We start from the raw sequence: 14,945 nt of genomic DNA, 5'->3' as shown, positions 1-14,945 counted from the left end.
TGGGAAGTAATTAAATACTAAGTATTACATAATGAAAAAGTCCAAAATATGAATATAAAATAAAAAACAGAAAAATGAGATTATAAAAAAAATAAAACAGAACATAAATAATACAATGGTTATTTAAAAGGAAAAAAAAAATAATAATAATTATTTAAAACGAGTTATTGTAGATCGTCTTCCTCGCTCAACTAGTGGAACGAATAACGGAGGTTGCAGAGAGGGGAGAAATCGTCGGTGCAGGGGACGGTGAGAGGAAAAGAGTTGAGCGCCAGGGAGAGGTCGCAGAGGGGGCGATTGAAATCGTGGAAGATCGCGAGCAAGAGAGTAGCCAGAGAGGTTGCAGAGAGGGGAGAGAAGTCGTCGAAGGTCGTCGGTGCTGGGGACGGCGAGAGGAAGAGAGTCGAGCACCGGAGATAGGTCGCACAAAGGGCGATTGAATCGCCAAAGGTCGGTCACGAGTGAGAGAGAAATATATTTATTAAGAAGCTCTCACGATAAGAAACTTCTTTTTAAGTGATTTGAAGTTAAGCTTCAATATCATCAGTCCATTATGCTTGTGCATCATCTCCTACAAGAAATTTAGGTGAAGCTAGCAAAACAAGATGATTTTGACGTGGACAAAGGTGATTACTGGAAGCTAGATACAAGAAGTTAGTAACTCCTATTGTCCAAAATTGTCCGAAGAAGCTCTGTGAAACCCATCAACCAAACCAACAAAAGTAGCAACATTTGGAGAATTCCCTGCCTCCAACATCTCGATGCAAAACCCAATCGCTCCTCCAGTCGCTTCCCTTTAGATATTGCATCGTCTTCTCCGTCGGAGCAGGCGACAAGGTCTTGCCAGAGGTTCGGTCGAGCGGGAGGAAGAGAAAGGGACGTCGGGCGGGATAAAGAGGAAGGGATGGAGGAAGGGCGAACAGGAAGCTCGTGCGAAGGAGGAAGAGAGGGAGGAAGGGGTGTTTCGTCGTCAGGCGGGAGAAAGAGGAAGGAGCGGAAATTGAAAGGACGAAGAGAGCGGCAACACCGTTGATCTTGATCGAATGGTACGAAACTCATTTTCGTAAGTTTTCCACGAAACAGTTTCGTAAGCGATCATGCCTCTCTATAGATATGTTATATACCGTGCCAGCATCGTAAAAGAAAGGTCAGGGTCCCGTCGAACCAACGGGTCCTGCAGTATATGAGCACCCTCTCTAGTTGTCCCGAGACACAGGAGGCAGATTCCCCGACTTCGCACCGGCTCCAGTCGTGTCAGAAATTCAAAATTCATATTGTACAAAGATAGGTCTCGTGCGCACGACTTAGTTGAAAAAGGCGGAAGGCTATTACCTTTTCGACCAAGTAAAATTCCCGATTCTCAGTTCCTACATATCACTCTCTCTAAATTCCTAACTTCGTCTTTTGATGCTACTATCTGAAACAGGAGTTCCTCTTCAGTTCGCCATACAGGTTAATAAATTATTCCTTTTTTCGTCTTCTGAATGCTACTATCCAAAACCTTAATGTTTCTTTTTTGGCCTCTGTGAGTAGTTATGCTTCTTTCCCATTATTAATATTATTTTTGCTGTGCGATTAATCCGAGTCTAGGGTGTGTTTGTGAACCTATTGCTGATGAAAGAAATTCTGTTTTTGTGTGATTCGATGTTTGCTTTGTTTCGTTTCATGACATTCAGATCACCTGTATTCGACCAATACTCATTAGATACTTTAGAAGTAGGGGCTCAGTAAGGAATATCATTGAAACCATTCTGTATCATTCCCTCTTAATTAAAATGGCTGATTTTTTATTTTGCTTGGCGGGAGGATTTAGTTTGAGTTGTACTCGGACTAAAGATAAGTGAGGTCCTTTCCAGGATAAAACTCTTCTCTGTCTAGGTTGATAAGACGTCCTAAAATGTTTGGTTATTCAAATCTTCGGAAACTTCTTTTTTTATGAAATGATGCTGATTCTGAAACTTCTTCATGTTTCATTTTTTTGTTCCTCATCTACTACAGATAAACTTCTTAGTGTTTATTTTTTTTGTTCCTCGTCTACTACAGATAAACTTTTAAATTCTAAAGAGTATAGTTTATTTTTTTATTTTTTATTTTTTATTTTTTTGATAAAGATGTATTAATAAAACAGAAGAAAATTACAAAGTTTGATGGAGCATTTCCCTTACAACCAGAGATTGTAGGGTAGCTCCCTGCCTAGCAAGTACATCTGCCGCTGAATTTGCGGATCTCGGAATGTGGGTCCAACAACAAGAAACAATCGAGGTAATATCTAAAATTTCCTTAAATATATCCCAATGTCTCCACGGAGGAGAAGACACTCTCTCACACCATCCAATCACCACTTTAGAATCCCCTTCAACTTGGAGGGGCCCACTACATCTTTCTTTGAAAACACGAAGACCGGAGAGGAGAGCCTGTAACTCTGCATTCGTAGAATCAGAAATACCAAGGGGGCCCGCATACGTGAAGAGCTGATTACCGGAATGATCTGAAATTACTCCACCATAACCAGAGATACCAAGGGTGCCAAGAGATGAACCATCAAAATTTAGCTTGAGATAACCAGGAGCTGGAGGAGTCCATTCTTGCATGACCGGAGACTTTTTTCCAATGTGTATCAAAGCCAAGTTTCTCCAATTTTCACGAATTAAGGAACCCAGATAGGGAGAAAATGTTTTTTTTGTTAAAAGCCAAGTAGATATGTGACCCACCACTCTGTCCGCAACCCGGTCTACAGATTCACTTTTAGCATCAAATCGTCTTTTATTCCGTTCATTCCAAAGCCCCTACGGGATGAAACTAGAATAGGCAGAGAGCATCATCTTTCCAAGACACGGCATAGAGGTACCTAAGAGTGAGTTACTAAAAGTGAGGAGGTCCTCCGCCATGCAGAATTGAAACCCAAACTTACCAAGGATGTTTATCCACACCTTCCAATAGAAACTACAGTGTAGTAGAATGTGATAAAGAGTATAATTTATACAATCCTCTTTTCTTTTGTCTTTCTTTTATTTTCTGATGAACACGTGGAATGGGCTCTTCCTGGAGTCGTCATTCCTTTGGTTGATTTATTAATTGAAAACATGAGATTTTAAGACTTCTTACTACTTCTGCACCCTAATGTCGATTCCTATTTTGCTTCTGCTTGCTCTAAAGGCAACGTTTCAATTTTTTATTCTAATGTTGTTAGTGTGATAACTTGTGGTATTAATGATACAAAAGTAAAAATATTAAGTTAATAATAATAATAATAATAATATAATCATAGTAATAACAATAATTATTATCTTACTATTTTTTTATTATTTTGAGAATTTATTAGTTTTTGAGACTGATTCTTTTGAAACTCATTTAAACTCTTATTTATTTATTTTTTAAACATTTCTGTCAATATCTTTTTATTTAAACATAATTCACAAACCTAAGCCCTAAATATCTGTTTTCTAGTATTTAGATTTTACTGTACAAGATATAATGGCTACAGCGACCATGGCTACTGCTGCTGGTGCTGCTGCTCTTCTCTACTATACATTGAATCGAAAATTACAGTCTAGACTTACACAAGATGGAAGAGAAGCAGGGTATGAATCTATTTCTACATCATCTGAATCTGAAAGGATTTTTGTTACTCGTGTGCCTGCCTGAGCTCCTGCAACATGGTTAGAGACAATTTCAACCTTGTCAGAAACATTGAGATTTACTTACACTGAGACGCTGGGGAAATGGCCAATTGGAGATCTTGCTTTTGGCATCTACTTCCTTCTCAAGAGGCAGGTAGGTTTGATTATAATGTATTATTACCTGTGATAGCTATTATTCAATTCTTCATGGGGTGCATAAAACTTCTTCTAGCATTATTTCACCTCAGCTTCTGTTAAGAAGACCTTGCTTCTATAAGCAGCCTATTGATGAACAAATAGGTTTGTTTTCGGTATTTTCCTCACATTTTATCTTAAAAGATAAAAAATCTATACCTCAAAAGCTGCAATGCTTCTGCAGGGTACAAGTACGCTATCTGAGATGTAGCAAAGGCGAGTGAAATCTTCTATAATGATTTCCCAGGAACTCTGATTTTAAATTAACGCACAATAAGAATGAGCCTAAATTCTTCAAACTGCAGAAGGATGTTTGAGCAAGCTAAAGACTGACCTGACCGTGGTTTGATTAACAAACACTATGTTAGTTTAGTCACTTCATTTTCCTTTCCTTTTTTTTATTCTTCTTCTTTTTAAACCTAAAAAAGAAAAAAAAATTGCTGCAAATATTTTGAATATTTCAATCAGCCAAGTAATCTGGTTAGACATCTTATATTGTCTAACTGCCTTTACATCTAGCCATTCCTTTTTATGCATTTGGATGTTTCTGAATGGTAATCTTTATTGTTTTTTACCCATGTTTATTCAGTTGGCCAGAATATCATCATGGAAATTCTAACCGATTAGTTAGGTGGGATTTATCTGTAGGCATGAAGGTGCGGGGATAGTGAGTTCAATCGTTTGAATTGGTCCAGTTTAGTTGTGACGTAAAACAATTGTCTTCGTCCTTAATATGTGTATTCCATGTATTTGAAGCTTCCATGTCTTGAAGGCTGCAATTGTCCTTCTGCACACTGCTTACCTTTATGGAAAATTAAATTCTAGGTCTTATTACTTTTGCCTTTGCTGATAATTTCCGGTTATATTACCTTGATGGTTCCTTAGGCACTGTAATTTGCTCAGTATTATTTCTCAGAAGCTAACATTGATTATCTCTCTTCCCAGGGAAACCTTCATGTTGCCAGTATATATGCTGGAGAAGAAAGTGTACAGCTTAAAGGAGCTGAAATTATGGGTGAGTTAAAACATCTCTTGGCCTTGTTGACTCTGTGCTGGCATTTCTCCAAGAAACCATTTCCGTCTTTTTTGGAAGAAACTGGATACTCTGAAAAAGATGTCCTTCTTCAGGAACCTAAAGCTGGAGTAAGTAATATCATCTTAAAGTCCAGTTTTGCTTCAAGAATGTCAGTATGGCATTAAATTGACTTTGCTTTTATTATCACACCATATTTTTCATTGCAGATCTTGAAACCAGCTTTCACGATTTTGATCGACAAAAAAATGAAGTCATTTCTTCTGTTAATTCGTGGAACTCACAGCATCAGAGACACCTTGACAGCTGCAACTGGTGCAGTTGTACCATTCCATCACACTGTTGTACATGAAGGTGGAGTAAACAATTTAGTTCTAGGCTATGCACACTGTGGGATGGTTGCAGCAGCTCGTTGGATTGCAAGACATGCTACTCCTCATCTTATTGAGGCACTTCATGAATGCCCGGATTACAAAATTAAGGTTAATTACATTCTCATATATTTTTTTCATTTTTATTCTTTATTTTTATGGCATTCTTAGATCTATATACAGACATGCATGGAAATTTTGCCTTTTTGCCTGTGTTGGTTTAATCATATGGTTGATGCCAGTAGCAGCTGTTGCTTCTGTATGGAAGATGTGTTTGAAGATTTATTTGTGTCAGGCTCGAAGTCTTTGTGATCCATATACTTGAGTTTGGCAGCCTGAGCCAATGTTGTCATTTTTTAAGTTAATTTTACCATTGTGCTTTGTGAGATCCAAAATTTTTTGGACTCACTTGAATCCATTTGAGGGATGAGATTGTCGATTTAATATTCATTTCTTTTATACTTATTCTATCCACTGAAATCTTTTCAGATAGTTGGGCATTCTTTGGGGGGAGGTACTGCTGCTATTCTAACATACATTTTGCGAGAGCAACCTGAATTCTCAAATGCTACTTGTGTTACTTTTGCTCCAGGTTGGTGGTTTTTGTGTGTTGTATTTCCAGGGTCCTTTTGCTTGCAGTATTTGCCAGCTTCAGAGCTGGAATGAATATTATATCCGAGACAATTGTTGTCATTTGCAGCTGCTTGTATGACTTGGGAATTGGCAGAGTCAGGTGTTTCATTTATCACTTCAGTGATTAATGGGGCGGATTTGGTGCCAACATTTTCAGCTGCTTCGGTTGATGATCTACGGTCTGAGGTTTGTTACTTGGAATTGGTTATAATATTTATATTTAGAAGACATTTTCTATTTATTACATTATAACTTTCGAGAGTAGATGTCATTCTTCATTTCATTTTGATTTATTTGATTGAGATATTGTTCTTCAATCATCCTTAACTGTTGTTATTATCCTTGACAGGTGACATCATCTGCATGGCTAAATGATTTGCGTAATCAGATAGAGCAAACCAGGATACTGAGCACGGTTTATCGTTCTGCATCTGCCTTGGGATCTCGACTTCCCTCCATAGCTAGTGCCAGAGCTAAAGTTATCGGGGCTGCTGCAATGTTGTGGCCAGTGTCCAATGGTACGCAGGTAATACCATCTTCTCTGTAGCTCTGAAGACATTTCTTTTTACCCTTCTCCTTTTTTTTACTGTATATTTGAGAGTCAATGTCCTATTTTTTACTGGAGTCAACTCTCAACTTGTTGAGGGTTAGTGAGATTGGGATTTTAAAAGTCTGGTGATTTTTTTAAGTTCATCACATTTTCTATATTAAAATTAGCTTCATGGTTTGTAGAATGCCATGGACTTCTATGGATTTCAAAAATTGGTGGTTAGTGCTATTCAACTAAAATGCAAAAATTTCTGAAGTTAGGTGTTAGTCGGATTGATGTTTTGGATTTTTTAAATAATAGGAATATTAAAATAAATTAATTTAAATCCATAATTACTTAAATAAATAAATAAAGTACATGTTAGTTTAAAATATGGATTAAATGATTATAGCTTTGTAATATGATTTGTGGGATTAAATGACATAAGTTATAGATGTGCAGGCTTATTACGGATTAGGTTTCTGATTATATTGTTTAATTGAAACAATTCTTGATAATATGTTAAAGTACATTGTTTAAAAAACTTATGTATGTGTAAATAACATGTCATTCAAAAAATGAATGACATGATTATTTGGTTATATTTGCTTTAGCTAATTGTTCTATTTTAGTTAAACAAAAAAAATTGAAATAATTGTTTAATGTATGTTTAAAGAAAGCATATTACAAATTCTAAAATACTCTCAAATATTGGTGGGGGTGCAATTGATGGGAGATAGGAAGAGGGCAAGGGGAGGCCCGCTCCTAGTCCCTCCCTGTAGTCCTTTTCCATATGAAGGAAGGACATGGGTGGACTTCCCCCTACCCATCTCCCTAAAATTGGAGGGGGATATAAATTGGGGAAGTGGAATTCCTTCTGTTGCCTCTCCTTTCGGCAGCAAGGTCTCTCCTTTCCCCACAAGTGGACCCTCCTCGTTTCTTATTAAAAGTTTTTAATTTTATTTTTAATTGTTTGGAGTCCATAAGTAGGATTTTTTTAATTGTTTAAAAACTTTTTGGTAAGTTTTATGAAGAAATTGTTTATCTGAGTTTTTTAAAGTCATGATGAAATTTTTGATGGTAAAAAAAAGATCAGCGTGAAACCTACCTTCATCTACCTCTAACTTTAGTTAATCTGACCAATGTATAACGATTTCCAAATTTCGGATTTTCCACTAACCTTCCTTTAATGTGGACTCTATTCTTTCATGTCTTCAACATCTTGATGAGCTTGACAAATTTTTAACTTCCAACTTGTAGATTTCCTTGTTGACATTTTGGCTTCTCTACCTAAATTTGCTAGCAAACTTGTTGGTTACATTTGATGGGAGTTCAAGAGCTAACTCTTTACCTCTGAGTTGTGGTGGTGTTTTCCACTCTCATGAAGTAATATTCTTCTCTTAGTCAAGTCTTTTAGGTTCCATTGACTCCATTGAAGCTGAGCTTAGTCCTTTTTTTGAGGTTTATATATTTCAAGGAAAAGTTTATGGGACCTCATGAAATTGGGTGGGATTCCGTGGTTTTGACTAATTAGTGTTTTAAAGGCTTGGCACCTTTTGAGCGCCTTTGCTGAAATTGAAGATGTGTTACAAAATTGTTATGATCCTGAATTCTTCAAGAGAAAGAACTGGGGCTTAGAAAATTTTGGCTTGAATTGTGGAAGGAAAAGAGAAGCGAAGAGAAGAGACAAGGAAGACAGGAGAGAGATCGTTGAAAAGAGAGGGAGAGAAGAACTCATTGAGAGAGAAGAGAGACTTGGAAGAGAGGGTAGGGCTTGCATGCATTCCCATGCCAATGCTGCACTTTTTATATAATGATTACATATAATTTTTAATCAAAGAAAAAATTCTCTCCTCTGAAAATAAAAGAGAAATATTTAAAATAGGAAAGTTCAAAGTGGTCCACTCAACAAGGATGTTGCACACTTCTACCCAACATACATCTCTCTATTTTCTCTAGTTACTATTTTTACTTACCATGACTCTTGTACACCCCTTTATTTTACCATGTTACTGTTTCTGCTTTACCATAGCCCTCTTCACTCTTCTATTTGTACTATTTCTACTTTATACTAGCCCTCTTACACCCCCTTTTTACTATTTTACTACTACATTATCAAGTTATTGTTTACTTGCTACCACTAAATTATGCAAATACTAACAGTGTTAGAACATGCGGGTTTCTTAATCCCATGCCCTTTGCTTTGCAAACAGCCTTGTCAGCTCCCTTGCCTGGGACACGATTGAGAAGCAACATCTTGTTGTAAGATGGTTGGACTCTCCCCTGTCCTCATCTTGTATTTTTCATTTTTGTTTTTCAGATTTTTTCTATTGTATTCTCCATTGCTATGCTTAATAGGATTTTTCAATTCTGTGCAAATAAAAAAAAAAGACATGAAAAACTTCTAAGTTGTTGTTATTATTTTTTGTGCTAGAGTAGTTATTTCGAGTTCACTTTTTGTATTTTTTTAGTAAAGTAGATTCCTAGAGTTTAAAGGAAGTTGGGAGATGATTGTAAGTTTTAATATCATTTAAGATATAAATAGAGTGGATGGGTCCCAAAAGCCGTAATTTCTCCCAACATTTTCTCATGCAAATTCCTCTTGGTATTTAGAGCAGATTGTCTAGGGTATGTGGGTTGTCCTGATCAACTCACAGAGACGAGTTCATTTTTTAGTCTTGAATCGTGTTTGTCTATTTATCTGTCTTCTTATTACCTTAATAATATCCTTGTTTACTCCTGCTCCCATTTACAAATCTAAATAGTTCATTCATCCAAGAGATTTCTACCACCAAGCCATGCTCTTTGCAAAGAGTTATGCACGGACCACAGAATTATTGACTTGCTTCTGTTTCAGTTTTCTTCTTATTTTTCAAGGGTAAGTTTCACTCTGTTGGGTTTTTTTATAATTGCTGGTAAACTTGCAGAGCCTGCTCTTTCATTGGAAATTATGTGAAGTAGCAGTTGCAACTTCATTTTGAGCATGCAGGTCTCCCAGTGTGAAAATCTGGGTTTCACTTGATTTCCGATTTGAAGAGCAGGAAAGAGGAGAAATGGTTGAGGAGCCAATCCTATGGAGGAAGCAATATTTGAGAAGAATTGGAAGTCAGCAACTTGAGCTAATTCCATAGGATGTCGTCGATTTGAGTTGGCACACAAATCTGGCATTTGTTAAGGGTCTCTGATTAGTTGTGCTTTCATGTGGAAAGGCAGCAAGTTTCATGGAAGAGGACAATTCAGGAGCAACCACAACATTATCCACAGAGCCTCAAATGCTATTTGTGACTTGCTGAATTCAGTTGTTGATGTTAGGTGTTGAATTTATGGAAAAGAAAAATACTTCATTGAATTAATGTAATCATAGTACATGAACTCCTATTTATACTAGAGGAAAGTAGTAGAGTCCAATTACAATTAAACTATCCTTGTCCCAGTTACAGCCAAACTCTAACACTTAAAGATAAGTCCTAGCATAATTAAATAACTCAATAGAAATAGAAGACTTAACATAACTAAAACTTCTTAAAACAGACTCTCCTGTTAGACCACCTTTTGTGAGACTCATATGTGTCGAACTCGGGACCGAACATGTATAACCGAGGCATAAAATAAGTGGGTTGTGTCTAGTTGACTCGGATCCAAGTTGACTCACTGAGTTGGTCCGAGTTAACTCGGTAGACTGGTGTGGAAGCAGTAAGCTCGGGTTAGCAAAACCATCATTGGGTGAACTTAGGTGGGTCCGGTCCGAGACTCGGGTAGAACCAACGCTGGTTTAATTTTTCCTAACGTAGGGAAAATTAAATCGGCAGTCATCTTCTTCCCTGACGCCGAACAGAGCGGGAAAGCAGCTTCCAAAAACAGTAACCACGATAGGGACTTTCCGAGAGAACCTCAACAGAACGGAATGGCAGAGGAGTTTTCGAAAACCAGCAGAGGAGATATCTTCCGGATTAACAACAATAATATCCCGAAGAAGCAGCAACGAAATAACAGCGGAAATCAGAGAGCGACTTCGGGTAAAAAACAGAAACCTCTCCTCTCAGCGAGCAAAAGCAGAAATACAGATGAGTCTTCTTCTTCTGAAGCTGACGATGAACTCGGTATGGAAAGACCCGCGAAAAACTTCCAGAAATTAGCAGTTAAGCAGTAACAATAATGGCGAGTAATTTTTCCAAAATAAAAAACATCTCCGGAATCTAATGCCAGCAAATAGACGACTTGGCGAAGGAGGAGTTTTCGAATCATTTGTCGTAATATTTCCAAAGATAGCAGAAAAATCCCAAAGAGGCAACAGCGGCAGTGATACAGATTTGCAGATAATTGGGAGTTTCAGTAATGATCCGGCATAGTGTAAGATGACAACAATAAACCAGAGTTGGCAATCAGAGGAGTTTCCTAAAAATTAGTTATAAGATCAAGATCAAGTTTCCGGAATAGAGTTTGTTCCTCAATGGCGCTTCCGAACAGAGCAATGAACCTCTCTTCTTTGTGGAGAAAATAATCCAACAAGATAATTAGCAACTTCCGTCAGCGATGAACCAAATACTTTCGGAAATAGAATAGTGAGGCAGCAGTAAACAAAATAGAGAAGAAAATGATTCTTAGAATAAAACTCTGTCAATATATAATATGCAATCAAAAGCTCAGGTGAAAATGTAAAGCAAACAATGGGTATAAGGACTGAAAAGAGAAAAAAATAGATATGAACCTAAACTACTAGAGATAATAGATCAGAAAAGGATCACATTAACTCTGTCAGAACTTGCTCTGATACCATGTTGAATTTATGGAAAAGAGAAATACTTCATTGACTTAATGTAATCAGAGTACATGAACCCCTATTTATAATAGAGGAAAGTAGTAGAGTCCTTGTCCCAATTACACCCAAACTCTAACACTTAAAGATAAGTCCTAGCATAATTAATTAACTCAACATAAATAGAAGACTAACATAACTAAAATACCTTTAAACTGAGATTCTCCTGTGAGTCCACCTTTTGTGAGACTCTTGTAAGACTCACCATATTAATTCTAGCTCTGTGAGACTGCTTACTACGAGAGTTATGTAAAAGGCTTTCATATCTTCTCTTCAACAAGGCAATAACCTTATTACTATAAAAGACCCAGATTAGAGATTTGCAGCATTCATGGCTCCGTTGACATTAGCACGTAGAAGTTTTACCCACATGTTCCAATTATCCACACTCCTCTGCTCAACAGGTTTCCCTTTTACTAATTGACCGTAGTCTTCCATGTAGTGGTTGATTATCTTATCAAGTTTCCTGGTCCATTTTATGTTCAGCTTAGTCAACCTCTCCTGTTGGTTTTGATGGTTAATTTTGACGTCTCTACCATTAATTATGCAATTTGGATTTGTCATGTTACTTGCACTTATGATAGTAACAATTCTTCATAAGTTTTTATGTTTTTTAGATTTTCTCTTTTACCATTCGCCTATTCCATCTTGAACTGAGAAAAGGAATGTCTTATTTGGTAAGACTTGTATCTTATGTTTTGTTCTGGAAACTTTTTGGTTTATTTTCGAATGTTTAATTACTTTGTTTGGTTCGAACTTTGCGTCAAGAAAATTTTCTTCATGCTTCAGGAATTGAGTGTCTCAATACTTTAGTTTGAGTTCTTTAGGTTACTCTTCTTAGTTTAGTCTATGCGAGTAATTACATTCTTGGTGATATAGAATTGCTCTTAAAGTTGGGTGCTTTTTCTGCTGCTGTAAGGTGGTTGTGCCTTAGTATGAGTTCTATGTGACCATATTTGGGTTGTCTCTGCCTGAAAGACTTTGTGGTTGAAATTGTTCCTATATAGTCTATTCAAGTTTTACATACTTAATGATTGCTATCACTACTTTTATGTTCAAAATATTACAGTATGCTTTAAATTTTCTTATGTCTTACCCATTATTCTTTTACCCTTTTCTTGGGTTGTGCCCTATAGTTAAGGTTGTGTCCTTTTTTCACTAGTTTTTGTTTTGTTCAATCAGACATTGAGGGGAAGTGGAAGAAGTTGAATATAGAAGGATCAAAAGAGCTCCTTTTATGTTTAAGCTGGTGATTACTGACATGTAATCCCCAACTTGAAGGGGAGAAAGAGGAGTACTAATGTTGATGATGTTAAGTTTAAAAACAATCTTACAAGTGCAAGCTCAAGTCGCCATAAAACAATGACAAGCCATAGATTTCGAAGATCACTTTTGTGTTTTCTTTTTTCTTATTAGTTTAAAAGGGGCACAATTTGAGATATATTTAATAACTAGCTGAAGTCATGCGTTCCAGCTTCAGGGGGAATGTTAGAAGTTCTTATTTTGAGTTAATTTATTTTCTAAAAAAGTGTTTCTTGTAGCAAACAGATTTATAGGGTTTAAGGGGAGCAGGGATATGATTGTAATTTTTTATATTATTAAGTTATAAATAGGGGTGATAGGTTTGAAAATGCTGCTCTCTTCCAAACATTTTTTCATGCAAATTCCACTGTTTGGGGAAAAAGTGCCTCTGCCTTTTTTAGTTTTCTTGCAATTGTCTTCTTCTTTCTTAAATGTTTCCGTGATCTTCTTAGATTCTTGTTGTCTTAAAAAAAGAGTGTTATAAGTGTTTGTTACTAAGAGCGTTGGCTGAGTTTTTGCAATTCCTTCTTAACTCATTGAAGGTGAACTTTTTAGCAGCGGTGGTTTTTTGAGGATTTGAATTTGGATATTTACGTTCACTGCTTGAGGAATAAGTCTCCTAAACCTGATTAATTTGTCTGTTCTCTAAATACTTGCAGGTTGTCATGCAGAGAGCCCGCTGTGTGGCTCAGTCAGCTCTAAGTCGTCATTCCCTTCGATTCTCATCGTGGTCTTGCATAGGGCCTCACAATCGCAAACGCACTGTGGACTCAACTTCAGATAACGCTGATAAACTTACTGGACCTTACACTATGATGACTGAAGCTTCTGAGTCCCTCATGACTGAATCTACCTCTATGGGAACAGCAGAATTGTCTGTATCTACCAGGTCTAAGGGCCTTGCATGGATCTCTGAACTAGACTATTCTTCAGATCATACGAGTCATTATCATGGCAATGCACATGAAGATGAGCTTGGGGGGCCAACAAGAAACGAGGACGGCATGACCGAGTATGAGCTCTGGCAGCAGCTTCGGCATGAAATATATAGCTGTACTGAAGATAGTGTAGATGACACGGAGGAAGAAATAAGAGAAGAGGAGAAAGTGGCTGCAGCTGAGATGGGTGGAACTACAACATTAAGTTCAGTACCTGAGACAGACGAGGCTCGTAGATTTTTTCCTCCAGGTAAAATCCTGCATATTGTGACGTTTAATTTTGGGGACTCAACAAATGATGGAGAGAGCCAACAGGCAAGACCAAAAGTAGGAATATTTCTAACGCCAAGGGCACTCTATGGTAAGCTGCGGCTTTCACAGACCATGATTAGTGATCACTTCATGCTAGCTCATAGAAGAGAGATTGAACAGCTAATTATTGAACTTGAAAAAGAGGGTTCTTCAATTGTATACCATAATGACCAATGTGTTTAGGAAATTTTTCCAATTCAGAGGTGGGAGAAGAATGCCATTTGACAGAAGCGATTTTGTGGTCGATGTCATGAATGTAAATAACTTTTTCAATCATCCTTTGCACAGAAGAAATATAAAGTTGGAAATTTTGTGGTCAATTAGTCTCTTAGGAGACTTATTGTTCAATATTATTACTTATTAACTTCTCTTCTCATTGTTTTAATATGGGATTTTTTTCCACTTATCACTTATCATTAGTTGGAAATATTTTTTAATATGTGCATGTTTACACATAATGGGTTTGAGATGTGTAATGAGACACAAACCTTTTAAGGGGGCACATAGGCTCCTTCGTGCAGTTTGTAACACACAGATAACTTGGGAAGCATAAACTAAGCCTTGGCCCACACACAAAACTTGCTCTGATACCGTGTTAGATTTTAGGGTTTCATTCTTGAGAAATTTAGGATTAAATTCCAGCTTTTGAACAAGTTGAAGTAAGAGAACCAATTATTATGGCTTGAGAATATGCCAATTAATGCTCATTCACCTATTTACTCATGGTTTAGTAGGGGTACTTATAGCTTCCCTAGCTCAAACTAGTCGTTATTTGCCTATTAGCAAAACTCTAACCGTTGATTGATCGATCATAGGTAAGTGATCGATCAATCAATCGATAATAACGACTACTTTTTTGTCAAAATATGACTTATTGATCGATGGACTAATCGATCAATATGTTACCGTTAGTCTAGAAAATTTAAGTTGATCAATCATTGCATAGGAGTTTAGAGTACTTTCTTACAAATATTGATGGAGTTTAAACGTATGTCTTTGATGTTTGAACTTGAGTCTTCTCGATGTTTTCTTCCTTGTGGGTGCTTCTTTAAGTATTGTTCTTCAATTTTGCTTGAGGTCTTCATTTTGGCTTTGAAGCTTTAGACATTGAGATGCTCTTGAAGGTTAAATATTTGAAATACTAGATTTGCAAGTTGTTAGATCAATTAAGTTTTGTTATCATCAAAATCAATATG

The 14,945-nt window shown here is 36.8% G+C and overlaps 1 pseudogene; it reads left to right on the top strand.

Annotated features, from left to right (window-relative positions):
- Nucleotides 1–1,171: 1,171 nt before the first annotated feature.
- On the top strand, nt 1,172–14,047 carry LOC137960596 (uncharacterized; annotated as a pseudogene).
- The last annotated feature ends 898 nt before the right edge of the window (nt 14,048–14,945 follow it).

This window comes from Aristolochia californica, unplaced genomic scaffold, assembly GCF_029961685.1.
Source record: "Aristolochia californica isolate CCGP_79_NKW_82.1479 unplaced genomic scaffold, dmAriCali1.0.hap1 SCAF_3, whole genome shotgun sequence".
In the NCBI taxonomy this organism is placed as follows: domain Eukaryota; kingdom Viridiplantae; phylum Streptophyta; class Magnoliopsida; order Piperales; family Aristolochiaceae; genus Aristolochia; species Aristolochia californica.
The sequence above is the reverse complement of the archived record's forward strand: the minus strand, read 5'-3'. Positions and strand labels throughout refer to the sequence as shown.